The sequence below is a fragment of the Anoplopoma fimbria genome, chromosome 11, assembly GCF_027596085.1.
Source record: "Anoplopoma fimbria isolate UVic2021 breed Golden Eagle Sablefish chromosome 11, Afim_UVic_2022, whole genome shotgun sequence".
In the NCBI taxonomy this organism is placed as follows: Eukaryota; Metazoa; Chordata; class Actinopteri; order Perciformes; family Anoplopomatidae; genus Anoplopoma; species Anoplopoma fimbria.
The window spans coordinates 4855355-4872552 of NC_072459.1; positions in this window are offsets into that span (position 1 = coordinate 4855355).

Here is a 17198-nt window from a genome sequence, read left to right on the forward strand (position 1 = left end):
TAAATAAAATTGTTGTGTTTTTGCCTGCAGATTGCCAGAGACTTGGAGATTAACAGATTTAAGTGCACTTTAAGTGTCTCTTTTTTTTCTCACAAGGTATATTCGAGGTTCCAGCATTGTTCACAATGCACACTTATACCTAAAGTTATAATTCAAACAGTCTCAAGGTTGCGCAGATGCATTACTAGTCAGTATTAGGCATGACAAGTACGGTAAGTGTTTTAAGTAGTAAGGTTTTAGCAAAGATGCATATGATTCCCTGTTTTTGAATCTCCTTTCACCGCGGAGGCGTAAGAGCAAAGCAAAGTTTTCTTCACTAATTCAAGGTAATACAGTGCGAGTCATTTATATACAAATAGTTATTTTGTGGGTGAAGTATTCTTTTAATCGGCTTATTGATTTTCCTATAAATTACTGTGATGAAGTGAGGATGATTCAACTGAACTTTAATTAACTATTATCAAGAGCGAATGTCTTTATGTTTAAAATTTAAGCCGATCCTCTGCCCTGGTACATTTCAATCAATATTAAATAACAGAAACAAATCTTCCAAAGCAAGAAACCACAGAGGCAGGATGTTTTCTAATTAACTGTCAATGGAGCTTTAATTTTTAGGAGCTGATAAAGTCTTTTTCTCTTTTCTTTTTAATTAAACAGGGCAATAGATGGAGAGAACAAGAGAAAGTGTTTTGATTGCTTGAATCTGGTGGTTAATACTTTTATGATACAAATGAATGGAGGTATAAATAGCCCATAAATTGTTAAAATTTTTGCACATGCGTTGAGAAAACCAACTGAAAAACTGTTTTAGCCCAGAGGTGGTATTGACCTGACATTTAAACTGCATTAAAATGCTGTGTGTAGGCTCTGCAAGAATAATTTAGTAGGACCTTTACATTTTGGCTACATTTGCCAACCATAGCAGTCACATCTGCATTTACCGCTACAGGGGAGGCGAGCGGTGCAGGAATTTTCACTGTTAGAAAAAGTGCTTGCGTGACCTTTTTTTTTCAGGTGGATGTGAGGCCCCACTGAAGTCTACAAGTGCTGCATCAGGCTGACTGATCCAAAAGGAGCCATCCCCACGAACATGACACACTCACAATGTCAAATAGAGCCGGCTCAGCAAAATTGTTATGCACTCTGAGTAGGCAGCAGTAGGTATGAAATTGGTTGGACCGCTCCCTATACTCCCTGGCTGACCATCTGTGTCCTTGACTGATCAGTTTGATCCAAACAAAATTATAATGCACAGATCAATATGCAACATTTTAGCATTTCTTGTGTGAGGCACTGTCACAAAATCTGTCATAGTATGTTCATGTGAACTAGCAGTGCACACATTTTTTTTTTTGAAAGGCCAAAGTGAGGTAATGAAGATGTTTAATAAATGATGACATTTTGGAATGAATATGCATTACTTGCAATGAATATGCATGACTATGACAAAAAGCCAGTTAATCATTCTTGAGAATACAAAACCCCCAAAACAAATCATAGACTTTATATAAGAGGTAGACGTAGGCACAGTGACGTCACCTATTGGTTTATAGCGATTGAGACCATGAACTCATATTTCCGCCTGATACAAACAGACAAACAGCAACATGTCCCCCCTTGAAAACTTTTCATACATCTTAATTTAAAACACAGCTGAACAGTTCCATAAAAGCTACATGACATATTCATTTTGTTTGTTTTAGTTTAATCAAATGTCCTCAAGGCCCTTGCTGTTTATTAACATCAGCTATGGAATAAAAACACAGATATACCGTTGTTTTTCCTAAGTTTTCCATATCATTGCTTCTGGTTGAATTGAGTTGCCAAATTCAAAAATGGCAATTGCTGTTCAGGAACATAGAAAAAATGCTCATAGCAGGTTATCCAGTGAGTTATGAGAAGATTTTTTTTCTCATTACTCATTCCATGTAATATTTCTTTGTGAATTACTAAGGACTTGCTTTGCATAATTAATAGTAGACTCACAGTAATGGTTATAGTGGCTGTTTCAGGGTAACGAGGGTCCTTGAGCTGTTTCTAATTATTTTTATTTGATTCATATGGAGATATAAAGGTTGTGAAGTATTAGTGAATGATTTTCACAACATAGACATAGTATTCTTCCTACTTCCACTACTCTGCTTGCTGCCTCAAACTTTTCCAACTCATCTGACATGTTTACAATAGTAGCCTTAAAGCTACAGTTAATGATTTGAAGGTAATTTTTGGATTACACGTCAAAGGAAGGAAGGAGTTTAATGTAGGTGTCGGGTATGTAAATTGGTGTGAAATCATAGAGGACAGTTCGACATATCAAATTTAGGTACCAGGTGCTTCTTTAAAGTGTCTTGGAAGACATTATGTTGTTTCATGATCTTTCTTTGGGCTATAACATTGTAAAAAGACCAACTGTATCCCGAAAGTCAATTTTTATCGTCACACAGAGAAACAGAAAGGTTGAATGTCACACATTTCAAAAAGAGTTTTCTTTTTCTCTATCTGTCTCAGACACAGACCCTCTGTGGCAAGATGTCCTCCCAGATGAAAATATCGTATTTGCTGGATGAGCCAGCTCCCATCACCACCCTGCATTTCGTCTTAACATTCAAATTTGCTGCTTTTGTTTATCTCTTTGTGTTTCTTTGGTACGCACTGAATACATATCATGCAGGCTCATTGTTCTCTGTTTACTCCTTTTGAATAATAACTAACTCAATATTCGGTCATCGGTGAAATATTTTCCTCACACCTGCTTTGTAAAATCACATAAGCTCATATGGTGGATGGAGGCAAAAAGGCAACTTCATGCCTCAGTACATTCCACATAGACAATTATTACCCTTGTGGCCACTAGAGTGCTGTGCTGTATTACAGATAGAGCTCTAAAGCGACTTTAGCATGACATTTGAAAGTTGCACTCATGCCTCGTGGGGTTAACCCCTGGGGTTAGTAACCAGTAAGTGTTTTAAAAAAACTGACAAGGAAAAAACAGAGGGCAAAATACAACATGTTCAGGGCATTTGTTAGAAAGCCTTAGCAAACTGTTATTTTCCTTTTCTGCATCCAGACCACCCAATTACAATAGTGTTATTCTATAGTACAACAATTTGTAATTATGGTCATCTTCTACATCTACTACAATAGCACAAGAAGCTTTAATAATAATATATTATTACTGCTTATTGTGCTATTGTATCACCATCATTTTGTGGGACAGGAATCAATAACCAACAATGATTATGTCACCAACAGAGGTTTCTGAATTTGAAATAGCAGTTTTGCACTCTGCAAAAAATAAATCTCAAATCTTTAGATGTCTGTTGAAATAACATGCTTGAGAAGTCTTTGATCTACTTTCCATGCATTTTCAACTTCTCAACAGTGTTACATTACATTACATTACAGTCATTTAGCAGACGCTTTTATCCAAAGCGACTTACAGTCAGTAGTATATTACATATCATTCACCCATTCACACACTGATGACAGGCTACCATCAAGGTGCCACCATCAGACTGTAACTAACATTCATGCAACATCCAGTCCACACCGATGGCAAGCCTTCGGGAGCAACTTGGGGTTAAGTGTCTTGCCCAAGGACACATCGACTGCCGAAGCCGGGTATCGAACCACCGGCCCTCTGATTGGAGAACTACCTTGCTCTCCACTACGCCACAGCCACGCACGTGTTGAGAAATGCAAGACATTCTCAAGCCCCAAAAGCCCTTTTATTCCATTATATTGCACCAAAGAGGTTTATAGTTTCTTATCTTTCACAAACCATGTTTATTTTGTTTGTCTGCTGGTTTGAAAGGGTTGTGACTGACAGAGGGTAGATTGAAATATTTTGGAGATGAAAACAGAAATCAGAGAGGCAGCAAAGACACATCCTGCTCTGTCTCATCTCAGCTCTTCTCAGCGTTCCAGAAATGCACACATGAAATCATGACTGCAACACCTTTCACAGTTTTAATGTTTGAATGCTTTGTTAAATGACTCTGTGCTCCTCAAATCATAACACACCAACGCAGAGACATAAGAACATAAGGTCATGAATTCCATATGAGTATAGAAAAAAGATTTCTAACAGCAGCATGAGAACATTAATCATGACTGATTTAAGTGCCTTTGTAATGTTGATGTCCATCGATAGCATACAGGAGTCAGACATTTCTTTCTTTCATTTTCTTGCCTTGTCTCCAGTGTAGATGAAGAGCCTCCACTCTACTTGTCAAATTAAAGAACAAGTCGTCAGCTTGTGAAAGTTTCCCCAAAAGCTGATACAGAGGCAGTTATTAATACCTGAAGGTATATTCAAGGTGATACTTTGGAAGAAACAAACACAGCATGCTGAGGTAATCTGTTAATACAACTATGATCCAATATGGCTATAATAACGTAAATTCTAGCTGAACATTTGTTACAAACATGTTTGAAATCTTTGAAATTTTTTTTTTTTTTAGATGTTTCTTTTGTGTTTATTAAATACCTTTGTATAGTAGAGATTTTCCTGTTATCTCAATGATAAAAAAATAAGAATAACAATAAGATAATAATATCAATGTAAACATTTTTTAAAATCTCCATTTCAATTCAGTTTACATATGTGTATAATATATAAATATCCACATTGAAGGGGAGGGCAGAATATAGCCATAGACCAGAGTGGAGGTGGGAACAATGTGCACTATTCATATTTCCGTCATGTTGAAAGTGAAACCTTGTCCTTTGGTTGAAAGTTTCAAGGTGTTATATAAATGATAACCCTTCAGCAACTTCAGATTGCTCAGTATTCACCTCAACAGTGAATTCATACTTGTCCTTGTTTGTCGATTACATCCTTGGTAGTTTCCTCTGCAACATTCTGCTCATGCTTGTACTTTTGTAATGAAAAGACCCTATCCTCATCTTTTCAGCAAGAACATTTGAATAATTAGCAGCAGAGAAGACTTGATTTAAGCAAATTGTTCTCATCTCAGGGGTACTTTATATATTAAGTGCTTCACATTTTCGTTGTTCTCACACATTAAGCGGATGTATTTGGTTCTCAATCTTGTATTTGTCATCATTAATCATTACTAACGACCTTCATTAGGTGCTAACTTAGTTTACTATGCATGTTTGCTGTGCAGACTGAGGGCCAGACTTGGCCAATTATGAAAATATAATAGTTATACAAGATGGAATTAATGTCATCGGAGTGTGGGGATATTGATGGGTTTCACCAACACCGTCTAAATAGTTGAGCATATTTGGTTGATGAGTTCATTAACGATAATCAGTTTCAACCGCCTCTTGACATATTCATGTAAATGAAACATAAGTAGCGTGCCCTTTAGTGTTCAACGTATCACCTGACAACGTATCACCTGACTAATTCAAATAATTTGTTAATTTGTGCCACTGATTATCTGCCTGGTCTGTGATGCAGCACCTCATTAGCTCAGGATAGCCAGAAGGCATTCATAGCAGTCTAGCTGAGAAATTACATATTCCAAACTAATATTGATATTCAGCAGCATGTTGTACCGAAATATAATTCCTAATTGAATTATTAAATGTACACTGAAACATATTTGGAACCTCAGTACTCTTCTTAAATGAAAATGGTGAAGCTTTGTAGTCAAATTCAGGGTATAATAAGTACATCCAATGTATTTTCACAGATGGTAATGGGGAAGAGTTATTTTTTCCTTGAAGCCTCGGGAAATGGACTCAAATAGCATCCATTTGTTTTCTACACTGTCGCTGACTATCCCAAGGAGAATTCACACAACACCTTCAAACTCCATTGATACCAGACGGCACGTCCTGGAAAAACAGTATGCAAACAATGGAGAACATCTTTCAGATCATGTCTGGAATTTAAAAAACAAACTCTGCTTGTGAGAATGTGCGTACTGCAAACTCTCTATAACTGGCATCAGGGCAACGTTCTTAACAGTTTGCATGATAAGTTGTTTTTCGTGCTTCCTACAAATGACATGATAAGCTTTCAGTGCGACTGTGCAAGCCCCTGCAATGCATAGCCTATTTAGAGAACAACATTACTTGGTTAGGTTTAGGAAAAGATTGTGGTAACATGACAAATAAGTGCATGTTGTCTTCTGGTTTCACTCAGGACACAAACAGCAGTTGCCTGGTTGTAAGTCTTTGTTTGTTTGACCCACCCATCTACCCCAACCTTACCTGACTCGCCAGGTGGTTTGTTACACAGAACCATGTGTGAAGCAGTCATTGAAAACTGTTTCAAAACTTTCACCAAATACTTGGCAGGTGTTTGGATAAACCATCAAACTCTTGCCGTAAACCAGTCTGGAGAAGGGCGTAAACGTCGATCGGAAAAAAGCCCTTAATGTTGTTCTTTACTCTTCTTTCAATGATGAAATACTCTATAGTTATAACATAGCTGATGCTATTGCAGCATATACTCTAACCTCTTCAGGAACCGCCACTGTTGTTTAGAACGAACCGTCGCCTCTCCATAGACTCAATTGATATTCTAATCAAATGATTAAATAATTGTACAAGTTAAAATAAATCACATCCACTGAGATTTATTTACTAAATTATCTGTGGTCATGTTTCATAGATTCCAAAGGTTATTTTCTGATTTATAACTAAAGTGACAAAATACTGCAGCAGGATGACTTCCAACAGCGCTCAGGGTAATAATGTACATTAAGTAATTGCTTTCAATTAAAGGTGCATGCCGATGTAAATACAACTGGTCAATCCAGTAGTTTGTTAAGATTGGAGCAAGTCCAATGAATGTAAGTGTTTGTGAAAACATACCTTTGTGAAGAATAAAATTCAAAGCTCTGGTTCTAGGCAATATTAAACTGTATGTAAAATAATGCCAAATAAATAACTTAAAATATTCCAATATAACATCAATTAATAGTGCTTTTTGTAAATCCAAATAACCAGGCCCTCACTCTCCTACATAGGAGCCAGACACCCAAAGTGAAAGAGACTCTCTGTGGCCTTTTTTGGTCTTTTTCCACTCCTTTTCGTCTCTTTTTGTTTGGATTTACTTGAGTGCTAAACACATCCACATCTCTCTCAGATTCTGAGTCCAAATAAATGTGGAGATACTTTCTGTTTCACATGGAGGCTCGACAATGTAGAACGCCCCCTTTAAAAAATAACATTTCTTTATTATATTTAGAAAGAACTTTTGGCTCTTGCACCAATGTTACACAGGTGTTTATTATATATATATTTATAGTTTTTGTAAAAAATATTTTAGAATCTGGACAATTAAAGAGCTATGTGCGTTGATTCATGTACTGAGACACCAGGCGGACTCAAAGAAACTCACTCTGGAGCAGTACTAAGGTGACTACATATTTAATGACTTGGTAGCTGAGACATTTTCAACTCTCCAAAGACGTAATAAGGAGCTTTAAATTGTGGAGTGATGTGAAACTCTCTACTTTCGCCTCTGACACTAGAAGGGATAATTCTCTGTGATAAATTCACTGAACACCCTGGAAACAAACAAAAAAAAAAAAAAGATTTAGTCAGGTTAATTAAGTTCATAATACAAGATATTGTATCTTGTGAGATCTCTAACATTCAGGCGGGGGAAGTGGTGGTATTTTATGTTGGATCAAAACTTACATGATATGCATATTTTAGAGAGCTGAAAGTTCTTGTGCACTTGTGCATTACAATTGAGAGGCAATTCACATCTGAATACTTCATGTGACGACGTGTTCCCATTTGTGAGTCCGCTGTATTTGGCTCGATGCAGCCTGAAGGTTCATTCACTATGAGTTGAAACAATCAATGAATAAAACAACACATGTGGCTTCTGTGAGAATAGGGGCTCTTAATTTGTCTTGCCTAGATCCGCCTGTGCACAGCACTCAGTATTCCAGTATCAGTATTGCTACCTGGGAGGAGGCTTGTCACAGGGAGCTATGTTGTCTGCTGCCTGTCTTTGTGTATGACGGGAGAGCAAGTGAGGAATGTTGTCAGCAGACAAAGAAACCTTTTAATCACAGATGTGGTCTCAATAGAGAGCCTTGGCAGCGGGTTCATAATGTTTGGGTCCCTGCAGGTCCTCATCTAATATTCCTAAAGGTGGAGAACATTGTGAATAGATTTTGGGCTGAGCAAGGGAAATTAAATCTGTAATCTACAAGCAGTGTCAACAAGCATTCTTCATTTTAGCACAGGCTTTCTTTTGAGAGCTGGTTTCCATCTTTGTAGTTGTTGTGGGTGTGTCAGTGCTGTTGTGTGTCATTTTGCATGATTTATCACCAGCGAGGAGACTGCTCACACACACTGAGAATGGTGTCAGGACTTGACTGAAAAAATGCCAAAGAAAAATGAACTGAAATGGGCTTACTTCTTCAATATGTGACATTTATGCTAATTTGAAATGAAGATCCTCATTTTGAAATACCAGCCTTTGTTACGCCTTTTACATTTTGCACACCATCTTAGATTTTAGGATGCAGTATTCATCTCACCATTGTCGGGTATTCAGTTTGTTGTTTGATGAATACATGAGACCATTTGGGTATTGTTTTTCATCAGACGTAATGGGCACAATATTTTACAGTGACATGGCAATGTCTTTGTGGGCGGACCACCCTAAATTCATTCATCAATCTGGATCTCTGTGTTTGGTGACTGGGTGGCATTTTGTGGAGACTGAGTGCAGGTACGGTGGCATGTCTGTGATTCTGCCTTGGCATTATTTAGAGCAGCAGGAGGCACACTGATACATTCCACACACCTGAGAAAAGGTCACAGAGAAAAATGGAGAATAGCGGCAAATTGCCTCTCCATCCCATTACTGGTCTTTGTTACCACAATATGTTTCCCAGCCTGCCACACTGTAGGGCTGCTGTGAACTGATTTAGGCCGAGAACTTTGACTGTGTTACATTAATCTTGTGTGGGTGTTTTTCACTCGTCAACACAGTTTTACATCCTCGGGGGACTAGGGAATAATCGAAGGATATTATTTATTATCACTTGTTTATTTATTTTATTTTGTGGTTACCTAACATTAAGATTTGACTATATTGTTATTTGTGGGTTTATAATAATTGAAGTGAAACATTTGAATTTAAGTGAAAAAACCTTCCATCTGTTTTGTGCTTGCAGATAAGAAGATGATAAGACATTTTGCAATTGCAAAGATGACTATGTCTTTTCATTAATTCCTGAGGTTTGTCTGTGAATGGCACATTGACATGGCCCTCCCAACATTAACATTTATATTCATCAATATTTAAGACACTGAAAAACTGTGCTGCAGATTAAAGATGCACTTTGTATAAAGGAAAACAATAATTACATAATAAAAATGACTGTTTTGAAATTCTTCCTCCAGTGGAGCTGTTCAGTGGCTCAGATCAGAAGGTAGTACATGTTTGTATTAACTCTCTATATTCTTTGCTATTCTGTTTCTGTATGGACGGTCATCTATTCCTCTAGCTTCTGTAGCTTAATGCAATGTCTCACTGTGCATTTTTTTCAATGGTCTTTCTGTAAAAATGAGGAGTGTTCCCGCTGTTATACTTTCTGCTTTATTTTCAGTTAATTGACTAATTGATAAATAGACAATTTTTACACGTAAATATTAGAAGAAAGGGTTGTTTATGTCTGGAATATATGAATAACACAGACTTGGCTTGCTGTATACATGTGTGATACTAATCATTGAATTTTTTTAATCTACAACATAGGAACATTCTTAATGTGTGCAGGTTCAGCCTGTCTCCTATACAATTACGTTCCCATACATACAACTAAACTGAATTCTCATTTATGTTTTGAGGGAAATGTATTTTCTCCCCGATTACGGTCTGTGTTTTAAAAATAAATTTTGGGATTCAAAACAAAACAACTTGGTTACGTTTAGGTAAAATAAACAGTTCGTAATGTTTATGTTTAGGAAACAAAACCACTTGGTTAAGCTCAGACGACAAAGATGACACAGATCATAGTTTGGCTTGAAATAAGTATGGACATTAAACTTTTAAAGCGCCGTTAAACTAAGTCAATGTTGTGTTTGGTTTCACACGAGACACTTAGAGTATTCTCCTGGGTGAAAGTCCTGTGATTGTCTGATCCACCCATTCCCCCCCGACCTCCTCCCTACGCGGACCTCTGCAGGCTTTGACAAGAAACGTATTGGTGATACATCAAATAAGTCAATACATTATACTCTAAACATCATTGACAATGCAGATTTATTGTATGGAAACATATTGTATGGAGACCAGACTTGCAGGTACATGAGTTAGGTGAATAATTAATGACGCAGTCTTTTTTCTCACAAGATAAAAAGATTTTCCGCTTTAACAAAACACATTTCAACAAGTTATCCATGCCCTCTGGACTCAAGATACTAATATGTTGTATATGCAGCGGTTAATGAAATACAGTTACATGTTTCCACAGGAAGTCTATCCATGAACTTACTGAATAAGCACTAACCCACATTCAAGGTATCCATTAGGATACTTTGATTATTATTTTACTCAACAAATCAAGCTTACCATGAGGTTGATTTTTTTAATTCTCCTTTAAGGCGCCACTAAATCAACAACTGGCAGGAGCATTTCAGAGTGGGAGTATGATAGCAGTCATAATTCACAAAGGCATCAGAGCATCAATGGAGCACTGTGTGCGTTTGTGTGTGTGTGTGCGTTTGTGTGTGTGTGTGTGTGTGTGTGTGTGTGTGTGTGTGTGTGTGTGTGTGTGTGTGTGTGTGTGTGTGTGTGTGTGTTTGTGTGTTTGTGTGTGTGTGTGTGTTTGGAGTTGTAAAGAGTGAGAGGGTGGTGTCTGATGAGGTTAGAGAGGTGTGTACCTCTGTGGCTCTCTGTGGTGTTTGCCTTGGTTTTCAATCTCTCCCAGCAAAGCCTCAAATGTTCAAGGCTGTGTTTTCTGCAAGTGTCCAGGGCTCGTCAGGCGCACAGAGCAAAAATATGCCATTTTAATGTGCTCACTGAACAGGAACATTGTGTTTGACTTTGGCTGTTCTTATCTGCCCCTTGGTAGTATCCTTCTCACATTCTAATTTGCTTTCCACTGAAAGGCATTTTGTTATTCAATTATTCAAATGAAGACTGCCACAGTATGTGAAATAAACTTAAAGAGAGCGGGTTAAGATTCCTCTTGAGGCAGTAACGGTTGTTCGCTATTTTGAATAAAAATAAATCATTTAAACCAATAGAACTCAATCCAATCCATTCTGTTGTCATGTGGATATTTTTTTATAAATTGAAACATTAAACCCCACATGAAGAACATTTGCCTCAGTATATCACTGTTAAATTAGAGTTGAGGAACGTGATCCAGCTTCTCAGACCCCATAACAATGCACATTGACAAAGTATTTTATTAGATGACGCCATGTCCTATAGAAGCAAAAGTTGAACCAGGTGAAACTTTTTTGCCAGTCGAACGAGTAGGGTGATATGGATGGATTTAAAGTTTCTATGGAAGTTTTAATATGTTTTGCTTTCAAGCCAATTTGTCACTTTTTATACAGATTGTTACTGACACAAAATCAAACTGAACTTTGAGAAGCAATCTTTCAAGCCCCTATGAGGTCAGTATTTGATACCAAAACAATACATTTTAAGTGAAGTCTCATATGATATCTATTCGGAGGACTAGACATTCATTCCTTAGAGGGAACGAATCATTTGGTTCAACAAAAACGTTTGGGTGGCCTGTCACTAACAGGTCGGCTGGGCCAACTGAGTGAGTTTCAGCCCTTTTGTTGAAAATGAAATGACAGACGATCACATCATAGGTACCTCTCTTCAGGTGTTTGAACAGTTACCTGTTGCTGACATTTGGTTCTGTGAAGTTGGATTGTGCAGTGAGCCAAAAACATAAAAGCGCAACAACAAAGCAGACAATTTGACAGGTTACTGCAACATCTGTTCTGAGCAAAAATACCTTTTTTAACCGAGCAGACTGATGACACAATCATGTTGAAGTTATTCAATCTCCATTATTAAAAAGTAAGACTCAACCCCAATCTCCTGGGGGCTTGGATGAAGTAGAGTGTTAAAGATGATGGATGGTTGAATATTCTCTATAAACAGAGTCTGCATTCATGTGCAGAATCTGTAGGCAGTGGGACCAATCACGTTCAAGCAGTGTTTGGTTGAATGCGAGTGGAGAAATTGCAATCTCGATAATCCACCGGCTATCGTCGGATAATAATTGAGCTTTAATTGGTATAAAATAAGCTTTGTTAACTGGCTACTTGTAAACAATCCAGTTGTAGTCGTCCACCCTCAACTCTAGTTTCGCATCTCAAGTTTTTAATCGGACTTAAACAACGAGCAGCGCATTAAAAAGGAAGAACTGGCCTGAAGATCCTCTGGCTACACCGGAACCACAGAAATATAGCTGCTTGCCTTCAGAGGCTTATCCATGGCCATTCGCATAATTGTCATCATCAATGTTCTGTTTGATAGGAGGGTTTTCAATTCTCATCATAATAAAGCCATTGTTCAGCATTACTGTAACAGTGCATTTGATGGGAAATATTACCTTCTAAAGGTCTCTTCTGAATACCGCCAACAAAATGTCTCACCAAAGGCAGAAGCCAAAAATGTCTGTAACTCATTCTTACAACACTTCATCCCCAGGAAGCTGTAGAAAAATGTTAACTTTGTTCCAGCTGAAAGTGAGTTCAGACCCCTGGAGCTCTTCAGCAATTAATTAGAGATTTCTAATGATGGAACCATATTTATGAATAATCCATGCCTCAAACCGCAGGAGTTAGCATAGCCTTGAGGGAGATCAACAAGCAGACTTATTGTAATCATTATCATTCGTATGTCATTTATTTATTTTTGCATACGATGCATATTAACCGTTGCTATCTAATTTACCCTCTGTTGAAATCTGTTTGCATTGGGCTGATTTCAAGTCTCAAGCCACGCATATATAAATAGTTAAGCCAGCAGCTTCTAGTTATTGGCAGAAACTAATCACTGAGGTCTGATTTTCATCATTAGCGTTTACATTTAAAGAAGATGTCAACGATTCTAGCCTCTCAAACCAATGATTGTCAATGAAATTTAAGTAAAATATTAAATAGAACAATCACTACCTTGAACTGGAACTTTTTCACAAATGTTATAGCATCAGGGAGTGTTTTCACATTAACATCATAGGAAGGATTACTGTCGTGGATTAGAGGGGCTGAGTCATGTGTGGGTAGAGCAGGTAAGCAGAAGCAGAAGTGTTGCTATGGTGTTGGACTTGAAAGTACTCTTCATGTTTCAAGACATCAGACTTGCGTAGGCAAAAGTCTGTGCAGTTGTCATCCATTTGATCGCAGGACTCCGGTGGGACGAGAGGAAGTGGACTCTGTGTTTACATCAGTGATGATTGGTGCTCAAATATAGCTGATGGACAATGTTTTCCTGATGTCGAACGTTTAATGTTAAGATGCCGGTTATCTACCAAGATAATCGTTTTGTTGCTGCTTTTTGCATTCCTCCTAATGCATTTTTTTTTTAAATCACTACAGGAATGCACGGCTGTTGTTTTTTTCTTTTTTTCTTGTTTCTCTTGTGTTGCAGATGGGCTACAACTGCATTTTGCGGTGCATCCCTGTGTTGCATAATGATAACATTATCCTTGAATCCTTGAAGCTCAAGTTACATTTATCTGTGCTGCAGTTGATGTCAAATGTAATTTCCCCCCCAAAAAATCACATCAGTGTTGGCAGTAACATAACGGTGAAAATGAGTTTAAATCAACTTCTAGTTTTTTACAGAACCCAGTGGAAGATTATATCATTTTTTATTATTGAAATGATCTTTGTGAGAAAAAATGTGACTACTGTTAGAAACTGTATGCCAAAGAATGGAGGTCAAAGTGTGTCACTGTGAGACACAAAAGGAAAATTATGAAGCAAAAAGAGGCACTATTACCTTCCATTAAATGTTCATATAATAACAATGTGATCTGATTTAACCTTTTAAGATTGTTCACCCATTTGAAGTCGATGGACTGACCTCAAATTGCTGATGCAATGAAATGCAATTGCTCAGTGTTATTTACACATTAATTGAGCTATAATTCATTTCTTGTACATTACTACTGTTAAAACTGCCCATTTCAACAATAGTCTAATTAAACTCAATGTCAGTTTTATTGTAAAATAGAAAAACTTTGTTGAACATTGTATGTGATGTAGATCTCAGCTCGAAGTAAACAAATGAGATCCATATTTGTGACACAATAATATTTGTGCCTATCTGAACAAAACTGACATTTGAATTCAAAGCTCTTGTTGAAGTTGCAACCTGGAAGTTTTTCTACTAAAAATACCTATGTTGCTTTTTAAGACTGAAGAACTGCCAAATCAGAGTAGTGGAAATGTACACAAACAGCAACAAAATCTCAATTATCAAAAATAGGATGAGGATTTTCCACAGTTTATAAATTCAGAAAGCATATCATTGCTGAAGTAAATATGTTACCAGATTACTTTCTGACCGCTGCAGACACCTGAAGTGAGCAACACAACCCCCAAAGCTCAGCTCTGGGAAGCAAAAGCAAAGGCTACAACACACACACAAACAGCATGAACACACAAGCAGTTCATTCCAGTGGGTTGAACATACTCGCTGATAGACAGCATGTGTACAAAAAAAATCCCATCCAAACAACTTTCAAAGCAAAATGTGAACCAACTCAGTTCACAAATTGTTTGCCCTCTCTGCCTCAAAACTCTGTGGGCTTGCAAATAATACCTTTAAAGAGCCAATTTACCTGAGGATTTACCCACCAGATATCTGGACTCAACCAAGAGAAAGAAAGATAGAAAGAAAGAAAGAAAGAAAGAAAGAAAGAAAGAAAGAAAGAAAGAAAGAAAGAAAGAAAGAAAGAAAGAACAAAAGAAAGAAATGCTTCACATTGCACAAAGGTGGTTACATTGCAGCACAATACCCTCTCATTTTAATTGATTCGCTGCTGCCTACACTATACTAGTGACAGGACTTGTTCCTGATGCTCTCTCTCTCTCTCTCTCTCTCTCTCTCTGCTCACTGCTGCTGTCCCTTAAAGTCTGATAGGATCTTGACATGGTTCAAATTAAAACTAAAATTCACCTGTCTTTGAACTCCTGTCACTATCCAGATTCATTATTTTACTCATACTCCTTGTAATGTATGATCCAATATGAAATGTCAATTGACCAGGCTGCTGTCACTTTGAAATGTTCACTTGCTACATTGTCTGACTTAACTGAATATAGCGTTCAAGGAATGTGACATATTACCTGTATATCACCCCTGTAACAAGGCTTTCATTTATAGAATTACTATTCAGCTGTTCTATGTAGGTGTTCTGACAGGATACCTGTTTTTCAGCCAGACCTCATGTTAGGAGTTCACATGCAGAGAGCCACCAACGTTACTATGAGGAACTCTTAAATGGCTATGAAACTGTCTCAATTTAAAACTGATGCCTTTATATGACCTGTCAACGAAGTGAACAAGGCCATCAGTGAGAAAATCGGCTATTTCTATATAGTTATTCTTAACATATGTAATTGGATTTTATGCAATATCAGATGAAATAATGCAGGTTCACCAGAGACTCCTTCAGCTCAGACTCCAGTGGGGACTCCAGCAATCAGCCCGATGCTGACAGACCCAGACCTGGATTCACTGCAGCTTTCGACCTGCAGAGCTTCACCTCGCAGGAGGTAACCAGGACTGACTGGAGCAACCTGTCAGACAACTGCTGCAGTACAATTTGGGGTTTTCTAAAGGGACTCTGGCACTTTGGAGCGCTGCTACTTTCATCCACAGGGACCGCCAAAACCAACACAATATGAAATTTCCTTGTAGTAATTTTAACAACCTCATAAAAGACAGGAATTGCCGGTTAACTAGCCGTTGACATCAGCGTCGCCCCATCATGTTGCTTCAAGTATGGAAGCATCCTAATAAACTCTTAAGCACTTAGAATGATTAGCTATTGCATAACCTGAAACTGCGCCAAAGGGTTAAAGCCCAGTTTTAATGTAGTTCAGGCATTACTGGGCTTCAGTATTGGGCTGCATTCCAAAAGGACAATTTAAGAGAATTACTGTAGGTACATTAAGTTGTCAAGATAACACATCCATCAATGGAAGCCGAAAGAAACATTGTGTTGCAGAAGAGAGATGCAATCCAAATCCACACATGTGAAATGCCTAAATTACCTCTGTTCGGCTAAAACAGGGCAGCTAAATGACACAGTGTACATTCCTCTGAGGTGAACAGTGAACTGTACATTGTGTGGGCAGATGCATAGAAATTCACCGTGACATACTAACAGCGGCCTCTTGATTTGATTACAATTATAAAGAGCACAGTTATTTTAGTTTGATGGAGGTGAGAAGAATGTTATTTTCATTCGGGTTATTGTATTTATATTAGTGTACATCGGCTTCTCAGCATCACTGCCATCATCATTATCTGTAATAACACATGGAAAAGCTAAAAAATAAATAATGCAAGCACTCAAAGACCTTTTGGCATATGGGTACATCTTCTGAAACATAGTGTATTAATGGTTTGCTTCGTAAGGAATCCTTAAACAAACCATCTACTTAAGGCAATTAAATGCCTCTCAGTCAACACTTATATTCAGAAATATTTTTTGGCTAGTACATGTTCAAAAGTTTAAGTGCTCACAATATATAATTCACAGTGCACCATGTCTACAATTGCAATTAAGTGATTTAGACGGTTTATGGTTTAGCGGGTTGATTTCATTTTTTCTGCTTCGGAGTCCAATAATCTTCAACAGTTTGAGGGTAGAATAGGTAGTATTTCATTTTTGGCTTATTGCTTCACCAAAGCAGAAAACATACCAATACCTTTAATGCACACAGAGTCTCCGTCTGTGTTTACAGTCCCCAGTATCTACCACTGTGTAACACAATGTAATATACTTATCTGGTGACGCTTTCTATGATGCCCATTTTTATAATGCTTTATCTATTATCTGCTTATAACACTGCATAAGTATAGTAACAAGCACTCATACATATGTATAGTGCTTATAATAATATGGCAGCAACTTATATTGATAATAATAAAACAAATTCTAGGTTGTTTTTTTTTGCGTGTTCTTCTTAATTTCCCGATAATTTTAAAACTTTTCTTAAATCAAACAATGCCCACTTAGAGTATCCTATAG